The 22,517-nt window shown below is 44.2% G+C and overlaps 1 protein-coding gene across 4 annotated transcripts in view; it reads right to left on the minus strand.

Moving 5' to 3' along the window:
- FBLN1 (fibulin 1) overlaps nucleotides 1-22,517 on the minus strand; it is a 1,130,965-nt gene that overhangs the window by 118,399 nt on the left and 990,049 nt on the right. For 3 of the 4 annotated variants that reach the window (XR_003943425.1, XR_003943426.1, XR_003943427.1), the window contains exon 16: nucleotides 5,161-5,295. The gene's annotated coding sequence lies outside the window, so the exon portion shown is untranslated. Of the gene's footprint in view, nucleotides 1-1,027; nucleotides 1,087-5,160; nucleotides 5,296-22,517 lie in introns of those variants that run through there. The other variant, XR_003943428.1, reaches the window with a different exon arrangement.

Here is a 22,517-nt window from a genome sequence, read left to right on the forward strand (position 1 = left end):
AAGTGCCCTAAATGACCAGATGACCCCCAGAGGGAGTCGGGGATGACCTCCCCTGACTCCCCCAGTGGTCACTAACCCCCTCCTACCACAACAAATGATGTTTCACAACTTTTTACTTTCACCCTCAAATGTCATACCCTCCTCCCAAGCAGCAGTATGCAGGTCCCTGGAGCAGTTGTTAGGGGTGCAGTGGACGTCAGGCAGGTGGACCCAGGCCCATCCCCCTGTTACAATTGTGCTGCTTAATGCTACTAGTCGTCCAACCCCCCCAAACCCCCTGTACCAACATGTAGGTGCCCCCCTTCACCTCTTAGGGCTATAGTAATGGTGTAGACTTGTGGGCAGTGGGTTTTGAGGGGGATTTGGGGGGCTCAACACCCAAGGGAAGGGTGCTATGCACCTGGGAGCTCTTTTCCCTTTTTTTTGTTTTGTAAAAGTGCCCCCTAGGGTGCCCGATTTGGTGTCCTGGCATGTGAGGGGGACCAGTGCACTATGAATCCTGGCCCCTCCCACGAACAAATGCCTTGCATTTATTCGTTTTTGAGCTGGGCGATTTCATTTTCCATTATCGGTGAAAAGCAAAAACGCCCAGCTCACACCTTGGCGAATAAAACATGGGCGTCTATTTTTTTTAAAAAATACGGTTCACTCCGCCCCTTCACAGACCCGTTCTCGGAGATTAACGCCCATGGAGATGGGCGTTTCTGGTCGATTATGCCCCTCTAAATGGTCTAAGGTTCCTATATTGTTGCAGCAGGACCAGCAACGATTGGAAGCATCTTTTGATATCTTAGATAGTTTATATGGTGTCCACATAGCTCTATGTAATATATAAAATGACGATTGTGTAAGAGCTGATGATTTTGACGTATTTGTATAGAGATGACCAAATTTCTTCCCATTGATCTTCTGATAGTTGAGAGTTGATTTCTCTATTCCAAATGTTCTGTAAAGCCATTGGAGGATGAGAAGAATGTTCTTGTAGGATTTTGTACCATATGGAGGGCCGTTTTCTTTTTTGTATCCAGTTGATGACATAATGTTAAATAACTTGGTGTATCGTCCTTTAAAGTATTAATGTTAAAGCTAGAAGAAATACAATGTTTTAGTTGGATCCACTGGAAAAGGCAATGTTTATGCAGATTATATGTTTCTTGTAATTTAGAGAAGGGTATCCATTATGTTTGTCCAAGAGTTGATGTAGATACCAAATTTTAGCTTCCATCTAATTGGGCCATGCAATGCACTTCCCATTGATTTTAAGATTTGGATTATTCCAGAGAGGAATCATGGTGGTTGAGTGAATTGGTGCTTTTACACAAGAAATGGTAGATGTGAAGCGTCTATTCACGCTTTCCAAAAATACTAGAACTAGGGGGAATGCGATGAAGCTACAATGTAGTAAATTTAAAACGAATCAGAGAAAATATTTCTTCACTCAATGTGTAATTAAACTCTGGAATTCGTTGCCAGAGAATGTGGTAAAAGCGGTTAGCTTAGCGAAGTTTAAAAAAGGTTTGGACAGCTTTCTAAAGGAAACATCCATAGACCATTATTAAATGGACTTGGGGAAAATCCACTATTTCTGGGGTAAGCAGTATAAAATGTTTTGTACTTTTTTGGGATCGTGCCAGGTATTTGTGACCTGGATTGGCCACTGTTGGAAACAGGATGCTGGGCTCGATGGATCTTTGGTCTTTCCCAGTATGGCAATACTTATGTACTTATGAGTAAAATGTATAATCCAGCTTGTATGGATGCAAGACCCTCCAAACATCTAAAAGCTCAAAGGTTTGTGCCAAAAAATTAACCCCTTTGCGCTTCTTAGGGGGCTTGCAATCTAGATTAGGTTCAGCAGTGATATTAAAATCCCCACCCAAAAATTATCCTATATTTTGGGTATCCACCAACTGGGTTACTACATGGGGAAAATAAACCTGTGGTTGTATAAATTGGGTGCATATATATAGCAAAGCAACAGCTTCATACCCCACAATTCCCTCAGCACAATGATAAATCTGCCCTCCCTATCTTGTACTTTGCTTATATAGGCAAACGGCAAGCGTTTATGGAGTAAAATTGCCACATCCCTCTGCTTACCAGTGAATGCAGAGTATATAAACTTCCCCCACCCAAGATCTTTTTAATTTAATGTGCTCCCCATGTGGTCTCTTGTAAATATGCGATGTCAGCGCTCAATTTTTAAAACAAGAAAGCACTCTGGTACGTTTAACAGGTGACTTGATTCCATCAACACTGAGAGTAATAACTGTTAAATCAGACATGTAAATAGACAATTGAAAGAAACAGAAACAGATTCTTGCTTTATATAACAGTTGTAGACCTCCCAGCTGGATCCGTTCCCACAGCATCCGTGCCATTATACAGACTCTCCCATAGAAAAGGAATCTGGTATCCCCCTTCCATTCCAGTAAAACATTGGACATATATTCTCACATCCATACACACTCCCCCATACATACACACCCTTCCACACTGCTCCCTCCCACCCCCTTCCACCCTTCCCTCTACCTCTCCCACCCCATTTGTCACAATCACTCCTCTCATATTCCTGCTCAACACCATGCAGCCTCCACTTACACCCCTCCTAGAAGCATCCCTAAGATACTCTCTCAAAAGGTACTAACCACCTCCATTTTCTCTTCCAGAGGTCACTCTGTGCATCAACAAGTGACAAGACCGCATCCACAACATTCCTACAGGAGCTTACTGATCCTGCTGATATTGTAACCACTGAAAGTTCCCGGGATGCCTATCAATCACCACCTCTGCCACAAATAGTGCAGTCCTGCGTCCTCCCCTCTGGTTCCATACAGTTGATTGCAGGTCCATTCAGAGCAGCCCCCCCCCCCCCAAAAAAAACGCAGAACTAAGGGCAGAATAGATCTAAAGCAGAACTTCTCCCCCTTGGCTGCAAAGCCAAACAATCCATGGTCCAAAAAACAAACTGGAGCAAGGCAGAACTGCCCCCTCTTCTCATATGTTCAAGACCTCAGATATCCTGTCAGTAAAATAAAATCTTGGCTGTATACCCATCACTGCCCTCCTGGGATATTACTTAACTTTTCCAGAAAACCCTTGGCCTCTTCAACTGTCTTCAGAATCAAGATCTGATTGTTGTGCCATATCCATAACATTGCAGGGAACAGCAGAGCAAATTGCACTCCTTTGTTGTGCAAATCCAAACAGTATTGCGCCATGACTTTACGATGCGCAGCCACGTGGAAGGAATAGTCATTAAACAGTAATAACTTAAGAGCCCTCGTACTCCACATGCTCGGCTCTCCGGAACGCTTTTAGAATGGCCTCCTTCTCTCTCCAGTTAGGTACCTGGCAATCGCTGATCTAGGTCTGCGGTTCTCCTGTTTCTTGGATCCAAATCGTTGGGCCCTTTCGCAGCTGTATTGTGCTCCCTCCACCACCAGCCCTAATCTCTCAGAAAGCCAGGAACTAAAGATCCGGTACAGGTCAGCATCTTGCACAGTCTCTGGCAGGCCAATTAAATGTTAAGTTGTTCCTTCTCTGCCTGTTTCTTGTCTTCCGCCCTCATCCGAAGTTCCATTGAGTAGCCCCGTGGAGCTCAGCGATTTGCTGCGCCATATACACGCTGTGATCTTCCTGGGCCGAGACTCGTTGTTTCACCACTGTTAGTCTCCGACAGTTTGCATCCAACTTCTCATTAAGTTTGTCTACCGTGGACTGAAGCTTGTTTAAGCTATCCGCCAGCGCTGTCGATTACAGATCTGGTTATCTCCTGAACCCAATCTCCAGCAGGAATCGTAAAAGCCGTTTGCTCTGCCACCATCTTACTGCTGGGGAGCAGCTCTTGTCTCGTGGCTGCTTTACCAATCTTATGGGCATTCCGGGGGTCCTGGTTCTAAAACTGGGGCAAGATTCCTAGGTAATAGAATTTCTTCCTTACAGCTAAGCTCACAGGTCCAAATAATGGAGGTAAGTGCCGATTTTAGCAGATTTAGAGAGGGGATTTAGCGGAGCTCCACCAGTGCATGTCTTCTGCAGGCAGTTGTATCACATGATTCCCTTGACTTTTAATTACCATAACTTCACCTCTGTGCTGATGGAGATGGGTGTGTAGCCGAAAACCTTTATGTGGGCAACTTTCAGACAAAGCATCTATGAGTAAGGAGCCCTTTTACTAAACTGTGTTAAGCACCTAGTGCAGGTTTTCTCCTTATATAAATGATACCCCCTAGCTGTAGCACTGTGAGACTACTGCTAGGGTTCATCGGAGCCATTTTGGATTCTAGAGAATCCAGAGCAGTCCCAGGTGGGAGCAGAGGGGAACTGCTCTCACTTGGGTCACTGGACTACCAATGGCAATCCCCAGGTAGGTTTCCTGGGAGGGAGGAGGTTCAGGGGGGAGGGTCATTGTTTACTTAGGGGTTGGATTGAAACCAGGGGATCGAGGGGTATCAGGGATTCTGTTTTTCAGGGGGATGGGATCAAGAGAGAGATGTTGGGGTTGTGCTGCCGGTGTCAATCTTGTTATTTTTAACCATTTATTTTTGAGTGGGCCCACACCGCATTAACATGCAGTGGAAGATAGCATGGGTGCTCCCACACTATCTGCCACTATATGTAACGTGAATGGCTGTGCAGTAAGTGTCTGCTTTGTGTGGTAAATTCAGGGCAGTTGCTGGATATGCACCCTGCATTTTTCCACACCACTCTTTGCACTTACCGTGTGTTAGTTTTTGCATCTAACACATGGTAAATGGAGTTAGTGCATTTTAGTAAAAGGGGCCTAAAGTCTGCAGATACTTTTTTACATGTACACTTACATCAATTTTCAAAGGGAAAAATTGGTTTGAAAAAATCCATGAAAGTTTGTATGCAAACTTTAAGTAATCCAAAAGCATGTGGGTAAGTATAGTCTCTGCCCCAACTTCATCCCCAAGATACTTATCCACCATATTCATGTATACTTAACAAATATGTATTGGGCAACTATCAAAAGCCACATTTCTAAACATAAATACCTATTGTATGTGCAGGACATGCCTTTGAAAATTGCCTTCTGCATGAGTTTTCAGCGATCACTTCCCATACAAACCATGCCTTTATATTATTAACACTGAATAGTTTATATTTATAACAGTGCATATAAAAATTACATACCAACAGTCATGCCATCCATGTAACGTTTCATGATATCAAAGGAGGTCCATTGGGTTGCCATCTATTATATCAAATATATGTCAGCATTATGTACAACTGGGTAGGTAGGTGTAATGGCACGAAGAAAAATAATCTCTATAAAAAGCATCAGAAAAAATGACCAGTGAGCATGATCATCTGTAGCTGCAATAAAGATGGCACAATGCTGACTACAGTAAAAACAAGTGATTTAGGAAATGTATGACAACACAAATAGAAGTTATATAGCAATATGATTTATTAGTCGATATTCCTTTGGCATTTCTCATTTCATAAGATGAACATATAGCATATAATGTAATCTTGTATGAGCCTGTTCTATCAGGTTAAATCATTTTGAATATTGGGCTGTAATTGTTTATAATTTAAAGGCTAAAACATACATACCAAGGGCTAAGCACAATTACCCCCCTCAATCATTATTTCAATCCCTGACCAAAATGAGCACTTTGCAGAACTTTGTGTGTCCTTTTCTGTCTCTACCAAATTCTTGACCTCTAGAGATTTCCCCCTCTTCTGCAGAGTCCAATCTGTTCTCTTGCCCCTACTCTTCAATATTTTTAGTCCTTTAGCTACCCTCCTCCAAGATCCCAACATCTGTTTTTTCTTCTATGCTGACGATATCCTGCTCATCTTTCCTACCTTCTAATCAGCATCTAATCTTGGCCCCTTGCAGATGGCCTCCACACAATTTCAAAATGGCTCCATGCTCATTAACTTGTCCTCAATACTTCAAAGATTACCGTCTGTTGGATAACTGGCTCGCACCCTTCTCCTACCATTCCCCTGGTGTTCTTCAATTCCTCACAAATCCCAGTTTCTTCATTCCATTACTTAGGGGTTATCTTTGACTCTGCCCTATCATTTATACATCAAGTGTCCCAGGTGGTCAAGAAGGAAATTTTTTGGTTGTACCGCCTCCACTCTATCAGTAACCTCCTTGACTTACCCTCCTTGCACACATTATTCCATGTCTTTGTAATTTCACTTATTGGACTGTAACACTGTTTATGCTGGCCCTCCTCAATCCCAGGTGTGTCGTCTACAGACTCTCAGAACTCAAAATGTGATCACATCACCCTCCTGTTTGTGGAATTGTACTGGCTATCAATCTCTTTTTGGCCTTTGTTCACGATTCTTGTCATTGCTCACAAAGTTCTCCACTCTGGCTTCTCCATCCTACCTTTCCTCTGTGATCATTCCCTATGTTCCTACCCATTCCCTCTGCCTCCCTTGATGCTCACCGTTTAGTTATTCCCTCCCTGAAGTTTGCCCACTACACCTCCACTCGTTCTGCTTCTTTTTCCCTTGCCCCTAAACTCTGAAACGACCTCCCCTCTTCCATTAGATCTGAGTTATCACTCCCCTGATTTAAAGCACTCCTTATAGCACAGTTCTTTAGATTGGCTTTTAATATTTCCGTAGATTAATCCCTCCAGCGGGTGCCTGCTTAGCAACTCAGTACTCAGTTTTGGTTTTCTCTTTCTTCCATCTGTTGCCTGTTAAGTGTATGCTCTGTATGCTTGTGTTCTTTTCTATTGCCATTTGTAGTCCTTTCCTTGTCTTTCTATTATCTTGATTTTGTATTGTACACCGCTTTGACCTCCCTTGTAACGGCAGTATATTAAGTAATAAATAAATATAAACATAAACATTTATGTGTCCCTCCCAAGAGATGCAAAAACCAATGTAAAATATTTTTGACCACCTAAATCATACCCCTTTTAAATCTGCTTTGCGGGCCGTATTCATGTGTAAATGCAATCTATATGTGTAAATCAATCAATTCCAATTGTTTATATACCGCTGTATCCCCAATGGGGATCATCACAGTTTATAACCAATCAATAAGAGCAACAAATTGAATACAAATTTGGCAAAAAACAATCAAATAAAAATTCAACAAATAACATCATTATCAAGTAAAGATTCAGGTTGAAGAGATGCATAAACCGAGAATAACATCAATCAACAAATAAAAAAATTTCAGTCTCTTCAAAAAAATATTGTAAGATGATTCAGGTTCAATAGGTGACATTGATTATTATTCAGTTCTCTTAAGACTTGAAAACTAACAAAATCTTAATATTCTGAAGCATAAACCTTGGCACCCAGCTCACCCTGAAGCCTCTTTCTTTTCTGATATTTTCTTTATTGCATAAACACATCAATGTACTCACAGTCAGAAGGGGTGCTTCATAGCACAGAGACTTCATTATTTGGGCTGAAACAATGCTTGGAGGTAGAATTCTGAGGAAAAACAATTCTACTGCTGAGGTGGAAAACAGTATGAACAGGCAGAGGACAGCTCAGAAATGAATGCCTGGAACATGCTATATCTTATTGACAAGATATATTATACAAGATATATTATACAAGGTAAAAAACCAAGTTCTCTTCAGGGAGTTATCAGGCCAAGTACTGACAGAAAACAAGATGGAGAAAGTTTCAAAGCTAGAACAAGGGGAAAATCAAGGGGGCTCCCAAGCCCAAAGAACAAGAGCATAAAGACCAATGAGACAGAGCCTCAGGTAGCAAGGCAGTCAAGCTAGGCTGAGAAGGAGAAGAGGTTCAGGCAACATTACATCAATGATAACAGTTTTTAAACAACAGACAAGTGTGTCTGCACTAGCCATGAACGATATTACACATAATGCATTGCTCCTCTAACTTATAGACAGATCTGCAGTAACCATTAAACACATTTCAGGAATCTAGTATAACTAAGACAAGGCTGTCAAGGGCAGAACACTCCCCGCCTGGTATAGGTAGATACCACTATCAATATTATCACAATTTAACAGGCTTAATAACATGCAAAGTCCATTATCTCTATTCAGGCTATCGTCAGCTGTAGGGCCATCTTCTTCACCACTCAGGACCTGCGATTAGAGACAGACAACAACAACAACAACACTAACACAAAAAGAGAGAGAGAGTCTTTAAGTCTCTGATCATGGATGGACGCTGGCACTTTGTGCTTGCGTTTCTTCATGCGGTATGAGAAGCAGAACTTCAGTGATGGGTCTGTTGAAGTTCTTTGCTGTTCCTTGTTTCACAGTTTTGACTCAATCTTCTGACATTTCCATCTTTACTGGGAATAGTTTTATGACTAATGCCAAGGGCCAATCATTGCGTTGAGTCTGGTTGTCCTTGAGTAAGACAATGTCGCCTTCATGAATGTTGGCCTTACTGGTCTGCCATTTGTTACAGCTCTGTAGGGTCGGGAGGTTACTCTCATCTCCAGTGGTTCCAGAAGGTGTTGGCAAGGCTCTGAACTTGTCTCCATTGCCGTCTGCATAAATCTTTCTCATCAAAGTCTCCAGGCGGGTTTGGAGGCACACTTGTTTATTGTGTTTAAGAGCGTGGCTTGAGTCAGGACCAAAGGCGATTCTGAATCAGAGGACACTGGGCTCAAAGGTCTTGCATTGATGATGGAGGTCACTTCTGCCAGCAGTGTGGGTTAGAACCTCATGGGTGAGGCAGTTAACCCCTGTCTCTGATAGCATAGAATCAAGGATGCGACGGAGCAATCCCAATCATGCGCTCCCATACTCCCCCCATATGTGAAGCATGGGGAGGGTTGAATATCCATGTACAGTGGCAATCGCTCAGGTATCTTTCGATGGCAGGAGTGTTGATCTTCTCTGAGTTTATTTGAGTTCTTTGCAAGCACTCACGAAGTTGGATCCACAATCAGAGCGGATCTGTTTGGCTGGACCATGGATTGAAAAGAACCTTCTGAGTGCATTTATGAAGCTTGATGTGTCCATTGACTCTATAACTTCGATTGTGGACAGCACGTATGCTCATGCATGTGAACATAACGGCCCACCGTTTGCTGTTCACACTTCCTCCTCTGGTCCATCTCGAGATAACTGACCATGGCCCAAAGATGTCTAGCCCCACATAAGTAAATGGTGGGTCAACGCTCAGTCTTTCAGGTGGTAAGTCTGCCATTCTTTGGTCTTGGTAGTTTGTGGCACTTGACGCATCTGTGGAAAATTGCAGTAATACAACGCTTAGCCCCAACGATCCATATTCCTGTGGTCCTAATTGCTCCTTCGGTAAAGTGTCGACCTTGGTGCTTGACTCGCTCATGGTAATGGTGCACGAGTAGGGCGGATGCAGGATGTCGACCTGGAATGATCAGAGGATTCCTTTCGCTATTGTCTATCTTGGCATGGGTAAGATGGCCGCCTACTCTTAACAAAGCATCCTCATCCTTGAAGGGGTTTAGCTTCCAGAGTGGGCTGCCTTTCAAAATGTTCTTTCCTTTGCTGAGGCATTGGAACTCTGTAGCAAACGTTTCTTGCTGCACACAACGCAGAACCAGCTTTTCTGCTTGGACGAACTCTTCTGCTGACAAAGGCTTGGTGCAGAGGTGCCAGTGATGACACTTACTCGATTTCCTATCAGGTCTTTGTTGGAAAGAATGTGTGATATGGATAAGGTGGGCTATGGCTCTCCTCAGTATCACCCACCGCGAAAATCGGTTAAAGCGGTGCGTCCCCAAGTTATTTTTAGTTGAGATACTGGTGGTGAGGGTCGTCACTATCGAGCGAACTTCGACATTGTCTTCTGGGTTCACCAGTTCAAAGGAGTTTGCAATAGTTAAAGGGTTGCTTATTGGTTGCATAAGAAATTTCAGCCCAGTTAACCAAGTAGTTTGCGTTAAGTGCTTTGTTGAGACAGCTGTTGTGGCATGATCTGCTTGGTTCTGATCGGTTGACATGTAGTGTCATTGGACAGGTCTGGTGGATTTCTGGATGCGTTCTACTCGTTTGCTCACATATACAAGGAATCTTTACTCTGGTTGTATATGTAACCGAGTATGACTTTGCTGTCTGTGTAGAACTTAACTGAATCTAAATGGATGTCCATTTCGCTTACAATCAGTTCGGATATTTCTACTGCCAGGACTGCTCCACATAGTTCCAGGCGTGGCACAGTCTGACTGGGCAGCGGGGCTAGCTTTGCTGAAGATGAATCCTATATGTACACTGTTGTAGGCATCTATAGTTTTCAGGTATGCTACTGCAGCAATAGCTTTCTCTGATTTTAGAGAGTTTTTCCATGTATTCCACACTTGTTTTTCTTCTTGCAGCAATGGGGCATCCCATTCATTTGAACTTGAAGAGAGCTCACGAAGCAACGATCTCCCTTGGATAGTAATTGGTGCCACAAATCCTGGTGGGTCATACAGGCTGTTCACTGTAGACAAGACGCCTCGTCGGGTGTACGGTTTCTCTTGCATGCAGACCCGAAAGGTGAAGGTGTCCCTTTTCAAATCCCAATTTAAACCAAGGCTGTGTTGAAGTGGGGGGATATCCACTCCTAAGTCTAGATTCTTCAAGTTTGTAGCATGGTCTACTGGAGAGACTTCATTATTCTGGGCCGAAACAATGCTTGGAGGTAGAAGTCTGAGGAAAAACAATTCTACTGCTGAGGTGGAAAACAGATGAACAGGCAGAGACAGCTCAGAAATGGATGCCTGGAACATGCTATATCTTATTGATAAGATATATTATACAAGGTAAAAAACCAAGTTCTCTTCAGGGAGTTTATCAGGCCAAGTACTGACAGAAAACAAGATGGAGAAAGTTTCAAAGCTAGAACAAGGGGAAAAGAATGGGGGCTCTCAAGCCCAAAGAACAAGAGCATAAAGACCAATGAGACAGAGCCATCAGGTAGCAAGGCAGTCAAGCTAGGCTGAGAAGAAGAAGAGGTTCAGGCAACATTACATCAATGATAACAGTTTTTAAACAAACAGACAAGTGTGTCTGTACTAGCTGTGAACTATATTATACATAATGCATTGCTCCTCTAACTTACAGACAGATCTGCAGTAACGCATTAAAAACATTTCAGGAGAAAAAGGTCACATGGTGTGATGCAGGAGTGAAGACGTGTCTGAGCGGAGCTCCTGCCAGTCCCCCTCATCGCACGCTTTAATCGACCCAAAAAGGGAAACAAGGGTGCTTTCTCTGAAAGCAGAAAGCAGTGCAGAGATCGAGCTTGCAGTTGACGGAACATCGGAGAGCGAGAGGTTGGAATGGCTGCAAAAGCGCCAAGGAAAGAGCGGGAAAAGCTTAAAGCAGCAGAGCCCAAGATGGCGGCCGGGCAACAATCTCCAAACTCGAGCGTGTGCTCAGCCTGGACAGTGGAAATAACCGCGGAGGTCACCGCGGCGGTGGAGGCGGCCCTTGATAAAAAAACTGCAGGCAATTTTTGACCGCGCCGAGTCGGCACACGAACGCCTGAATGGATTTAATCTAGATCTTGACAATTTGCAGCAGAGGCTCAGTGATTTAGAGGACCGCGTGGTGGAATCTGACTGACCGGCGGAGGCCCTTCAGAAGTGTGTGGTGGAGTTAGAAAACAAATTAGACGACCTGAAGAACAGATCCAGGTGCAATTACCTGCGCCTGATAGGTTTGCCAGAGCATCTGAAAGAAACGGAGCTGGGAGGTCTTTTGGAGAACTGGCTTCCGAAAACACTGAAACTTAACAACTTACCAGGGCCGCTGAGGATTGAAAGAGCCCACAGGCTGGGGCCGAAAAGATCTGGAGCCACACGACCACGTGCAGTGATCATAAAAATATTACATTACGGGCATAAACAGGCGATTCTACAAGCAATAAGAGCCGGAGGTGAGCTTCGCTATGAAGAACAGAGAGTGCTTTGCTTTCAAGATTATTCGGTACGGGTGGCTGCAGCACAGAAGGCATTTGCGCCAGTGTGCGCGACGCTGCATCAGAAAAGGTTCGCCTTGATGTACCCTGCAAAGCTGCGGATCTATCATGACGGAGTAGAAAAGTACTTTGATACAGTGGAGGCTGCTAAAGATTTTGTGCAAGGCCTGGCTCAAGAATCGACCACCTGACTCGCCCTCCTGTAGAGCTGGCAAGTGCAGGGTATGACGGACCTTGGGTGAAGGACTGGAAAAGAAACGAACTGTGGGTCTGGAACTTGAAGGCTGAATGAGGAGTATAAATCTCTTTATTTATAGTCAGATTAATTTTACAAGTTTGAAAACCATGTTTAACAGTTAGTCTCGTCTCAGAATAAACAAATAAGTATGTTACTATGTTTTCTCCCTCTCCCACCCTCCCCCCTCCCGTTCCCCCCCTCCCTCCGAACAGTTGCCTATTCCTGCTATTGCATATCTATCTCTTTGCGTTCAGTCCAGTTTATAAATTCAAAATCTTGCTTCGTGCTGATGAAGTCAATGTGTCCCAAAAGGGTGCCCAAGTGGTACAAAATATATCTCCTTTTTTTGAGGTTAGGTCTGATATTCCTGAACGTTCCAAAGTACAAAATTGAATCATTGACGAGCGCCAATGCGCAATCGTGGGCCCAGTCGGATCTAACCACAGCTGCAATATCACCTTCCTTGCCATCAACATAGTTTTTTTCAGGAAGATTTTCATGCCTCGTGGTATAGGGCCCTGTATGTGGAAGATGTCAAACAATTGCTCCGGTGATGGTCGCCAAACAGCTTTCCAAAAGGTAGAAACATGTCTTGTGAGAGCCATCCAAAATGGCTTAATTCTCCTGCAGGTCCAAAACATATGACCCAAATGGGCTTGCTCCTCTGTACATCTGGGCAGTTGCTATTGTCTCGCAGAGTAGCTCGCCTTATGTCTGTGTGGTGAATTTGTAATCGTAGTACAAACTTATAATGTAACTCCCACCAACTGGCATTGTCTGTTAGATGATAAACTGACATTAGACATGACCTACCTGGTCTGGTCTCAGAATTTAAGACTAACTCTTGACTCATTTCTGTGCTTCTTCGAATAATCATATTTTCCAATTCTATCTCTCAACATGCCATGAAAGTATTTTCGGGGTGTGCGGAGTTGGGCCTCTAAATCCAATATATCCTTCAGTCTCTCCCACACTTCTGAAGTGAGCATCCTACTATCCAAGGACTGCACATAATGGCGAATTTGGTCGTATGCAAACATGTCACCTTTGGCCAGACCAAATTCCTCACATTAAACTTGAAATGGCTTAATAGTCCCCTGCTCCGTTATCACATGAAAGAGATAACATATCCCCTTTGAGGCCCACACTTGAAATACTCGCGATGTATCTCCCACAGGGAAGTCACAATTCCCTTGAATTGGCAGTAACGGGGACATCTCAGGGTTTATAGCATACATTCTACACATCAGCCTCCATGCCCTACGCAGAGGCCGAAAAATTATATTTAAGTGTCTCGAGAGGCTTGTTCCCTTTGCCGTGGAGTGGAGCCAATGGGCAAAATGCTGTGGCCTCAGGAGAGATATTTCTGATCTGGTACAGGTGAAAAATTGAGTTGATCTGAACCAGTCGGAGAGGTGACGAGCACTACTAGCTACTGAGAAAAGGCGTAAATTCAACAACCCCAATCCCCCCTTGACACGTGGTAACATGGCTCTCGAGAGTGAGATACGTGCTCTTTTCCCTTGCCAAAGAAATTTGGTTAATTGCCTGCCCAACCATTTCTCGTCTTGTAACTCAACAATGAGCGGCAGAGTTTGAAACATATAAATCCATTTTGGAAATAAGATCATATTGTACAGCGCCCATCGTCCCAGCAGTGAAATGGGTAATCCCTGCCAGCCCCGCATTACCTCTTCCATTTTGGTTTTGTGGGCCTCTATATTTCTATGGTATAGTTGTGATAGATCCGCCGGAATATATATCCCTAGATATTTAACTACTGTAGATTCCCACTTTAACGGGAATGGGCCAACCCAATTATCTTTTATTTCAGACTGGATTGGTAAGACCAATGATTTTTGATAATTTAGGGAGAATCCTGAGTAAAAGGTAAATTCATCTAGTGTTGACAGTAATCTTGGGTATAGAACTATCTGGTCGAGTGAGCGTGAGAAAAATATCATCCGCAACGCTAGTATCTTCACTGGCTGTTCCGGCAACTCAACCCCCGAGATGTCCGTATCTTGCTGTATGGTTCGCAATAAGGGTTCTAGATAAAGCAAGAATAATAATGGGGACAGTGGGCATCCCTGCCTCGTTCCCTGGGAGACCTCAAACGAATGTGATTATATCCATTTACCACAAATACTAGCAGTTGGGTTGTAATATAGAGATTTAATAGCCTGGAGAAAACCAACCTCTTATACCTATATGTGTAAGGACCTGAAATAAATAATCCCATTGAACCTTATCAAATGCTTTCTCCGCATCTAGACTGACCAATGCTAATTGTGGTTTGTTTGATTTACAATGAGCTATAGATAAAAGTACTTTCCTCACATTTAGGACGGAATGACGTCCTCGTACAAATCCTACTTGATGTTCTCCCACTATCTGAGGTATGTGAATAGCTAGTCGGTCAGCTAGAATCCTGGCCAAAATTTTTAAGTCAACATTTAATAAGGATATAGGCCTATAGGATTCAACCCTATCACGAGGTTTACCCCGGTTTTGGTATTAGAGTGATCAACGCTTCATTTTCCCGAGAAGAGAAAAAACCCCTATCCACCACTGCATCATAGTAATCCAGTAATGGGCTACACAATGTAACTCCAACATTTGTAATACTCATGGGAAAAGCCATCCAAACCGGAGATGATCCTCCTGGCAGGGATTTAATTACTTTTTGAATTTCCACGGCTTGGATAGGTTGTGACAATTGGAGCTGGGCTGCTGAAGATAGCAACGGTAGACCTGCATCTTCAAGATAATCAGTTAAAACCGGGCCTTGCTCATTTGTGGCCTTGTGTACATCTTTTTGAAATATGAATGGAAAACATGTACCATTTCTGTTGGAGTAGAAGTAGGACGTCCACCTTCTGTGCTTATCATAGGGATAAATTTCTGTTGGGTTTCAGAACGTGCCAGGTGTGCTAGTAATTTCCCGGATTTGTTTCCAAAACATTGGTAGTTATGTTTCCTAATGATTAGCCTGGATTTAGTTTTTTCGTGAATATAACGCATTTAATGCCGCTAAGGAAGCATTCATCTGCTCTCTATTTAAGGGTGTTGGTTTTGCTATAAATGTCTGTTTTGCTTTTCGGTAATCCTTTTCTAGATTAATAATAGCAGTCGCTAAACGTTTAGTTCTAGCACTCATAAATGCTATCACCTCTCCTCGCATCACTGCTTTGGAAGCTTCCCAAAAGAGTGTTGCAGATGAACAGGAGCTTAAATTTGTTTCCTCATAGTTCTTCCAACTCAATTGTAGGTGTTCTAGAAATGTTTTATCTTGTTTTAAATAAGAGGGGAATCTCCATATATGAGACTCCCTAGCTCTCTCCTCCATTGTCAAATCTATCCATATTGGAGTATGATCTGAAACAGCTAAAGGGCCAATGATAGCTTGGTGGATTTTATGAAACCAAGTGGTAGATATCAATATATAATCTATGCGTGACCAAGTTTGGTGGGCCTTCGATTGGTGTGTGTAATCTCTGGTAGTAGGATTTAGTAGGCGCCACGGGTCTACCACTTGTAAGGTGGAGCAAAAATGAGCAAGTCCTCCCTTCCCCCCCAGACCCCGAGCCAGGGCTTGGTGATGATCGGTCCAATTGTGGGTCTAAGACTGTATTGAAATCACCTGCCCAAACCCAAGGGGCATCTAGGTATTTATGACCCAAAGTTATAAGAGATTGAAAAAAGGACTGTGAATACCCATTAGGCCCATAGAGTGCACATAAGTAAAATTTTTGACCCTGATAATTTACCTTCAAGAGTACTATTCTACCTTCACTGTCTTTATACAATAGCTGAGTCTGACATTGCAGTCTTTTTTTAATCAAAATGGCTACCCCACTACGTTTTTTGTCCGCAGACGAGTAATAACAATGCTCTACCCATTGCTGCTGCAATTTTTGGTGTTCCGTGTCCGTTAGTTTTGTTTCTTGCAGACATGCTATGTCTGCATTCTGTCGTTTTAATTGGGTCAATATTTTGGAACGTTTTATCGGGGATGAGATGCCGGCAACATTCCATGAAACTATTCTAAGTTTAACATCACCTTTTGGCTTTGCCTGTCACCACATCTCAAGAATTTAACCATTTTGTGTAGAGCCCCCGGATACCCAGCCTCCTCCGGGAACCACTCTCTCTGAGACACTAACCTGCTGACCAATCTCTCAGGTTGGGGAAAACTGCCATGGACTTAGGACGGCAACCCACTGAGAAATTAGACCGCAAGGACTTATAATTATTTGCTATTACCTCATTCACGTTTATCATCTTTTGCATGCACTTAGCAGTATATAGTTCTTCCTTACCCACACTCCCAACCCCCCCCCCCCCCCCCCCTCTTTTTAAACCCCAAACTCCCACCATTTTGTCCCGACAAGAGTCAGGATGATGCCCTAAGGGATCCCCCATCCTTCATTTATAGTATATAACATTTCGTTTTCTATTACACTATATCTTTGGAACTTACTACTGTACAAGTTACCATTTGCATTTCTATTACAGCTATAAGTTTCAATAAGAGTCAATCAAACCCGTCAGGATTCTATTTCTAATGTCTCCAGCCAGCTTTTTGCCTCCTCAGGCGAGTGGAATGAGTGCCAGCGATTCCCTTGTGAAACTTTCAGTATGGCTGGATATTGTAAGGAAAAGCGTAGGTGCTTTGCTACTAGTAGCGCACAAACTGGAGAAAATGTCCGTCGCTTCGTGGAGAGGGCCCCCGAGTAATCCTGGAAGAGTCGTATTCTCTGTCCATCAAATTTTACATCCTCCGGATGGCTTTTATATTGACTTAGAATCTGTGCTTTTTGTGAGTATCGATGAAACTTTGCGATTATGATCCTGGGCCTATTGTCCATCGCACGGAATGGCCCCACTCGGTGAGCACGTTCTAGGGTGATAGGATAGATTTCCCCCGCCGATGGAAATTGTGCTGTTAGCCAAGTTTGCAGAGTGTTTAGTAAAGATTTTTCTGGCAGCGATTCAGGAAAGCCGAGAAATCGCAAATTTTCTCTTCGAGATCTATTTTCTAGATCTTCGATCTTCTCTTGTTGAGATTTAGTTATGGATTCCAGCTGCTTTATCGCTGAGGAGTGCGATTCCAGAATGTCTTCGACGTCTGATACTCTACACTCCAACTCCCCGGCTCGCCGAGTAAGTTCCGCGGTAGACTGAGCAATCCCTGCTATCTGTTCCAATAGTTGTAGAAACCGGGGATCCAGAGCTTTTACTACCGCTTCTATTATCTCAGGGATCAGGGTGGATGGCTGTTGTATTTGCGAGGGAGATGGTGGCATCGACGCCATCTTGTCTTCCCCCAGACGCACACGATCTTGTATTCTTTTTGAAGATTTTGAGGACATTTGCGTTGAATTTCTGCTTAGAAATTTGTCCATGCGTTCTTCTCCAGTATTTGGGGTGGTTTCAGTTCCAATTTACTTCTTTCTGTTAACAAAAGGAGTCGAAGGATGAGGTTCCCTGAGCGGGCGAAGCAAAGCACGTCTGCTTCCCCTCACAGCATCACGTGACCTCCCTCGCTGAATGAGGAGTATATTAGTGAGTATGAGGAATGGATGTTGAGGCAGAACGAATGAAGGGAAGGGCAGTCTGATACAATGGATGTGTGAGTAACGGGTGAATACATCTGGGAGGGAGGGGGGGAGATACCCACTGTTTGTAATGACTGAATCTCTACAATTGGGTTGAAGGAAAAGTCTTTTGGCGGGGACTGGGGACACCAATACGTGATGAGTTCTATTAGAGAACTCGAAGAAAGGGGGGGTAGGCATAGAGGGGGACGGGGGGGAATGGGGGGGAAAGGGGGGACGCCTCTATATGCAACAAGTAGGAAGAAGAGGGAGAAGGGAGAGCAGCTGTGGTTTTGGGAAAGATAGACAGGAGGGGTGTAGGCTGGGACACTGCTCCCGAAATCTCGAAGAGGACCGATTATTTAAACCACTGCCTGCAGGATATGGTTAAATTAGTATCTTGGAACATGGGGGGGATTTCCTCCCCAATAAAACGGAATAAGATTTTGCAAACCTTAAATAGGCAAAAAGCACACATTGCCATGCTGCAGGAGACACACCTGACAGCGGCAGAGCATAAGAGTGGAGGAGTGGCCTAGTGGTTAGGATGGTGGACTTTGGTCCTGGGGAACTGAGGAAGTGAGTTCGATTCCCAGCACAGGCAGCTCCTTGTGACTCTGGGCAAGTCACTTAACCCTCCATTGCTCCATGTAAGCCGCATTGAGCCTGCCATGAGTGGGAAAGTGCGGGGTACAAATGTAACAAAAAAAAAAAAAAAAAAGCTATGTAGATGATGGGTGGGGGATTACGTAGAGAGTCCTGCACCAAATAAAAAGGCAGGTGTCATTATCTTATTTCGTAAGGGGCTCCATATGGTTAAAAAAACGGATGATCACAGACCCACAGGGTAGATATGTCCTCCTGGAAGTACATGTGGATAATCACCCTTTGTTACTAGTTAATGTTTACGCGCCAAACCAATATGATAAACGATTCTTCCAAACCATAGTGAGGCTGGTGCATTCCTTTGAAAGATCCCAATAATCATGGGGGGGGGACTTTAATGCAGTATATGATCCATTATGGACAGTACGGGCTCCTCTAGAGTGAGCCAGTGAATTTGCAGCGGGGTGTACTGCGAATATGTGCACTGTTGGATATGGTGGATACATGGCAGCTGTTTCACCCAGGGAGAGAGACTACACTCACCTTTCTAGGGCCCATGACACTTTATCCCGCATCGATTATATACTTGCATCGGCGAATAGTGTGGCCACACTCTCACAGGCAGAGATTGGCCCGATTCAGGTGTCAGACCATGCGTTGATATGGGTGACTTTATCTTGGGGGTGGAATGGGGGTCAGGGAACATGGTGGAGATTCCCCAGGGAATTGTACTATGATGCACACTTTACTCAATACATACAGTCTCAATGGAGGGATTACACAGAGTTTAATGAAGCAAGTTATCAAGAAGACCAGTGCTATTTTGGGAAGCGGCAAAAGCGGTACTAAGAGGTTCCATCATATCCTACTATTCACATAAGAAGAGGCACGGGATGCGGAGTGCTCCGGCTAGGAAAGTTAGTAGAGAAGACACGCCAGAGGTTTGGGTATAAGCCATCGGCCTTGAACAAGTCAAGGTTGTTGGAGGCACAGAGCTCGCTGAACCAGTTAATACACGCTAAGTACCAAAAATCAAATCAGTATTATCGATATCAGTTATACAAACATGCCAATAAGCAAGGGAAATTGCTGGCGCGGTTGGTGAAGACAGGTGGGAGGGTCACGTTATGTGTCGCAATTAAAGGATGACCAGGGGAGATTTTATCATATACCAGAAGGGTGAATGAGGTATTCAGGCAGTTTTATGAAGGATTATAGTCTCCTCCAGAGGACCAGGGATTCGAGGCTGAGTGGTATTTGTCTGGGCAACAACTCCCCAAAATCACGGATAAGCAGCGAGAGGATCTTAATAGGGAAATCACTGAAGACGAGGTGAGCTGGTGTATATGAGCTAGCCCCTTACATAAATCACCGGGTGTGGATTGTCTAACTTCGGAATTTTATAAGCTTCTTGCAACAGAAATCGTACCTTGTCTAACGGTGGTGTTTAATCAGCATGTAAAGTGTGGGGCATTACCAGATACGCTGAGGAAGGCTCAAATAGTGGTGCTGTTAAAGCCGGGCTGAGATCCCCTTCAGGCTAGTTCGTACAGGCCTATCTCCTTGCTCCCCTATGAAACAAAGCTGCTGGCAAAAATTCTAGCAAATAGGTTGGCAAGAGTGCTGCCAAAGCTGTTTGACGAGGCCCAGGTGGGTTTTGTCAGAGATAGGTCAGTGGCTCGTAACATGCGACAAATTTTGGCGGCATTGGAGACTTTACACTATCAATCAACCCCAGCTTTAGTAATGAGTTTCGACGCCGAAAAGGCATTCGATCGCGTTCATTGGGACTTTATGTTTGCTACTTTGCATGCCTATGGAGTAGAGGGATTTTTTCTGAGGGCGCTTAAGGTTCTGTATCAGGACCCAATAGCAGAGATATGGGTGAATGGGATGACATCAGCAACATTTAAGATTGCACGAGGAACAAGACAGGGATGCCCTCTTTCGCCACTTCTTTTCGTGTTGGTACTGGACCCTCTTATACGAGAAGTTCAGCGGATGGGAGAAGTGCAGGGAGTCCAGATCGGTAGGGAGCAGTTCAAGATATCTGCCTTCGCCGACGATCTTTTAGTAGTGGTACAGGATCCTCAGGTATCCCTCCCAACTTTACTAAGCCTGTTCGCGGAGTTTGGGGATTTCTCAGGATTCCGCCTCAACCTCGACAAGTCGGAAGTCATGACAATTAGCTTAACGGAGAGGCAATGGAATAGACTGAATTGCAAATTTAAGAGCACTCGGGGTGCATTCACATACCTGGGGATCCAGCTTAGTGGAGACCCTGTACAACTCTACAACACCAACATAAAGCATTTAATGGAGATCACTAGGGAAATTCTGGGGAGGTGGGAGGGATTGCCATTATCGTTGATGGGCCGTATTTCCTTATTTAACATGGTGCTGTTTCCTAAATGGCTTTATTTTTTTACAAACCTTACCCTTGTACCAGTGGCGTAGCCAGACGGCCAATTTTGGGTGGGCCTGAGCCCAAAGTGGGTGGGCACAAAATTTTCTCTCTGTCTCAGCCCCCTTCCTCCCTGCACTCTCCTCATCTCCCCTGGCACCTCCCAATTCAAAATATAATTTAGCTCATAAAGATCCCCAAGTTCTGTCAGCTGAAAACTTTCTTCGAAGACAGCCACAAATCCCTTTTACCAAACTTGGCAGGCAGCAATAGCAACAATGCCTTGAGTCACCGATGCTGGCACCCCATGCATGCTTAGTTATCGGTGGCTCAAGGATGTTGCCGCCAACTAACAAGCTTAGTAGAAGAGAGTTTTAGCTGCTTTTAGAGGAGGTCCTCAGCTGATGTAGGTTAGGGATCCCCACCAGCTACAGCAAGGGTCGGGACTAGTGTTAGACATGCTAGGGCCCAGACTCTCACCAAATACAGAACAAGGGATCACAAATTAGAATAAAAATATGTAGACAAAATTGAACTCGGAACCTCGGCATGTTACAGTGGAGAATAAAATCAGAAATATATTTCTTTTTTTCTACTGAACACAATAAAATGATATCCGCTGTGCACATTTCTCAAGCTAACAAATTTCAGTTAATAAATTCAAAATAAAATGTCTTTCCTACCTTTGTTGTCTGGTCATTTTATTTTTCCATTATGTTGGTTCAAATTTCTCTTTTCCACTTCCCTGTCTTTCTGTTAATTCTCCTTCAAGCAGCTGCTATTAATTTGTCTTTTCTCCACTCTCATTCCATTCCCTCACTACACTGACATATTGATGTTTGTTTCATTTTAGCTCTTTCCTATCTTCCTGCTCTCTGTCCACTCAAATTTCATCTTCTAATCCTTTTCCTTTTTACTTTTCAGATACCTGATTTCCATCTCCTTCTTTCACCCACTAGCTCTCCTATTCCCCATCTCACTCCTTCTCCAGCCTTCATCTTCAATCTACTCCCCATAATCACTATCATCCTCTCGTTCATTTCCTTACCACCTCCTTGGCCTTCCACATGGTTCCACCATCCCAATGTCTGCCTCCTTCCAACCCTTCTAGCCCAGCATCTGCTCCCTCTTTCTCCTCTCTCCACCCTCTATCCCCTCCTAGCATCTTCCTGTCCTTTCTCTCTTTCCTCTTGCCCCTTCCCCCAGGGGCCAGCATGTCTCCCCCTCTTCCATCCCACCCACATTCCAGCATTTCTCCCTCACTGTCTTCTACCCCTGGATCCTACATCTCCCTTCTTCTTCCCCCTCCTCTGCCCTCATGGTCAACATTGTTCCCTCTTTTCCTCTTCTCTCTCACCCTTGCATCCCAAGTCTAACATCTGTTTCCCCCCTTGCAGCATCTCTTCCACCACCATGAAACATTTCTCCTTCATCCCTCTCTCCCCTGTGCAGTACATTTTCCTCCCCTCCCTCCCAGGTCCAACATTTCTCCTTCTTTTGTCATTCATCCCTCCTTCCCTCCCCACCCTACCCTACATCCAGCAATTATCCCTCTCTCTCCCCAATAATTATCCCATTTCTTCTACTCTCCCATGCATGTCTCCCTCTCCTACACCCCCCTGCATCTTTCCCTCCCCTCCCTAACAATTTCCCTCACTCCTACACCCCCTGTGTAGCATCTCTTTTCTTTCCCTCCCCTCCACTCCAACGCCCAAGCAGCCCAACAATTTTATCCTCGCCAACCCCCCCCCCCCCCTCCATGCAGCATTAGGAA

This window comes from Microcaecilia unicolor, chromosome 9 (assembly GCF_901765095.1).
Source record: "Microcaecilia unicolor chromosome 9, aMicUni1.1, whole genome shotgun sequence".
Taxonomy (NCBI): Eukaryota; Metazoa; Chordata; class Amphibia; order Gymnophiona; family Siphonopidae; genus Microcaecilia; species Microcaecilia unicolor.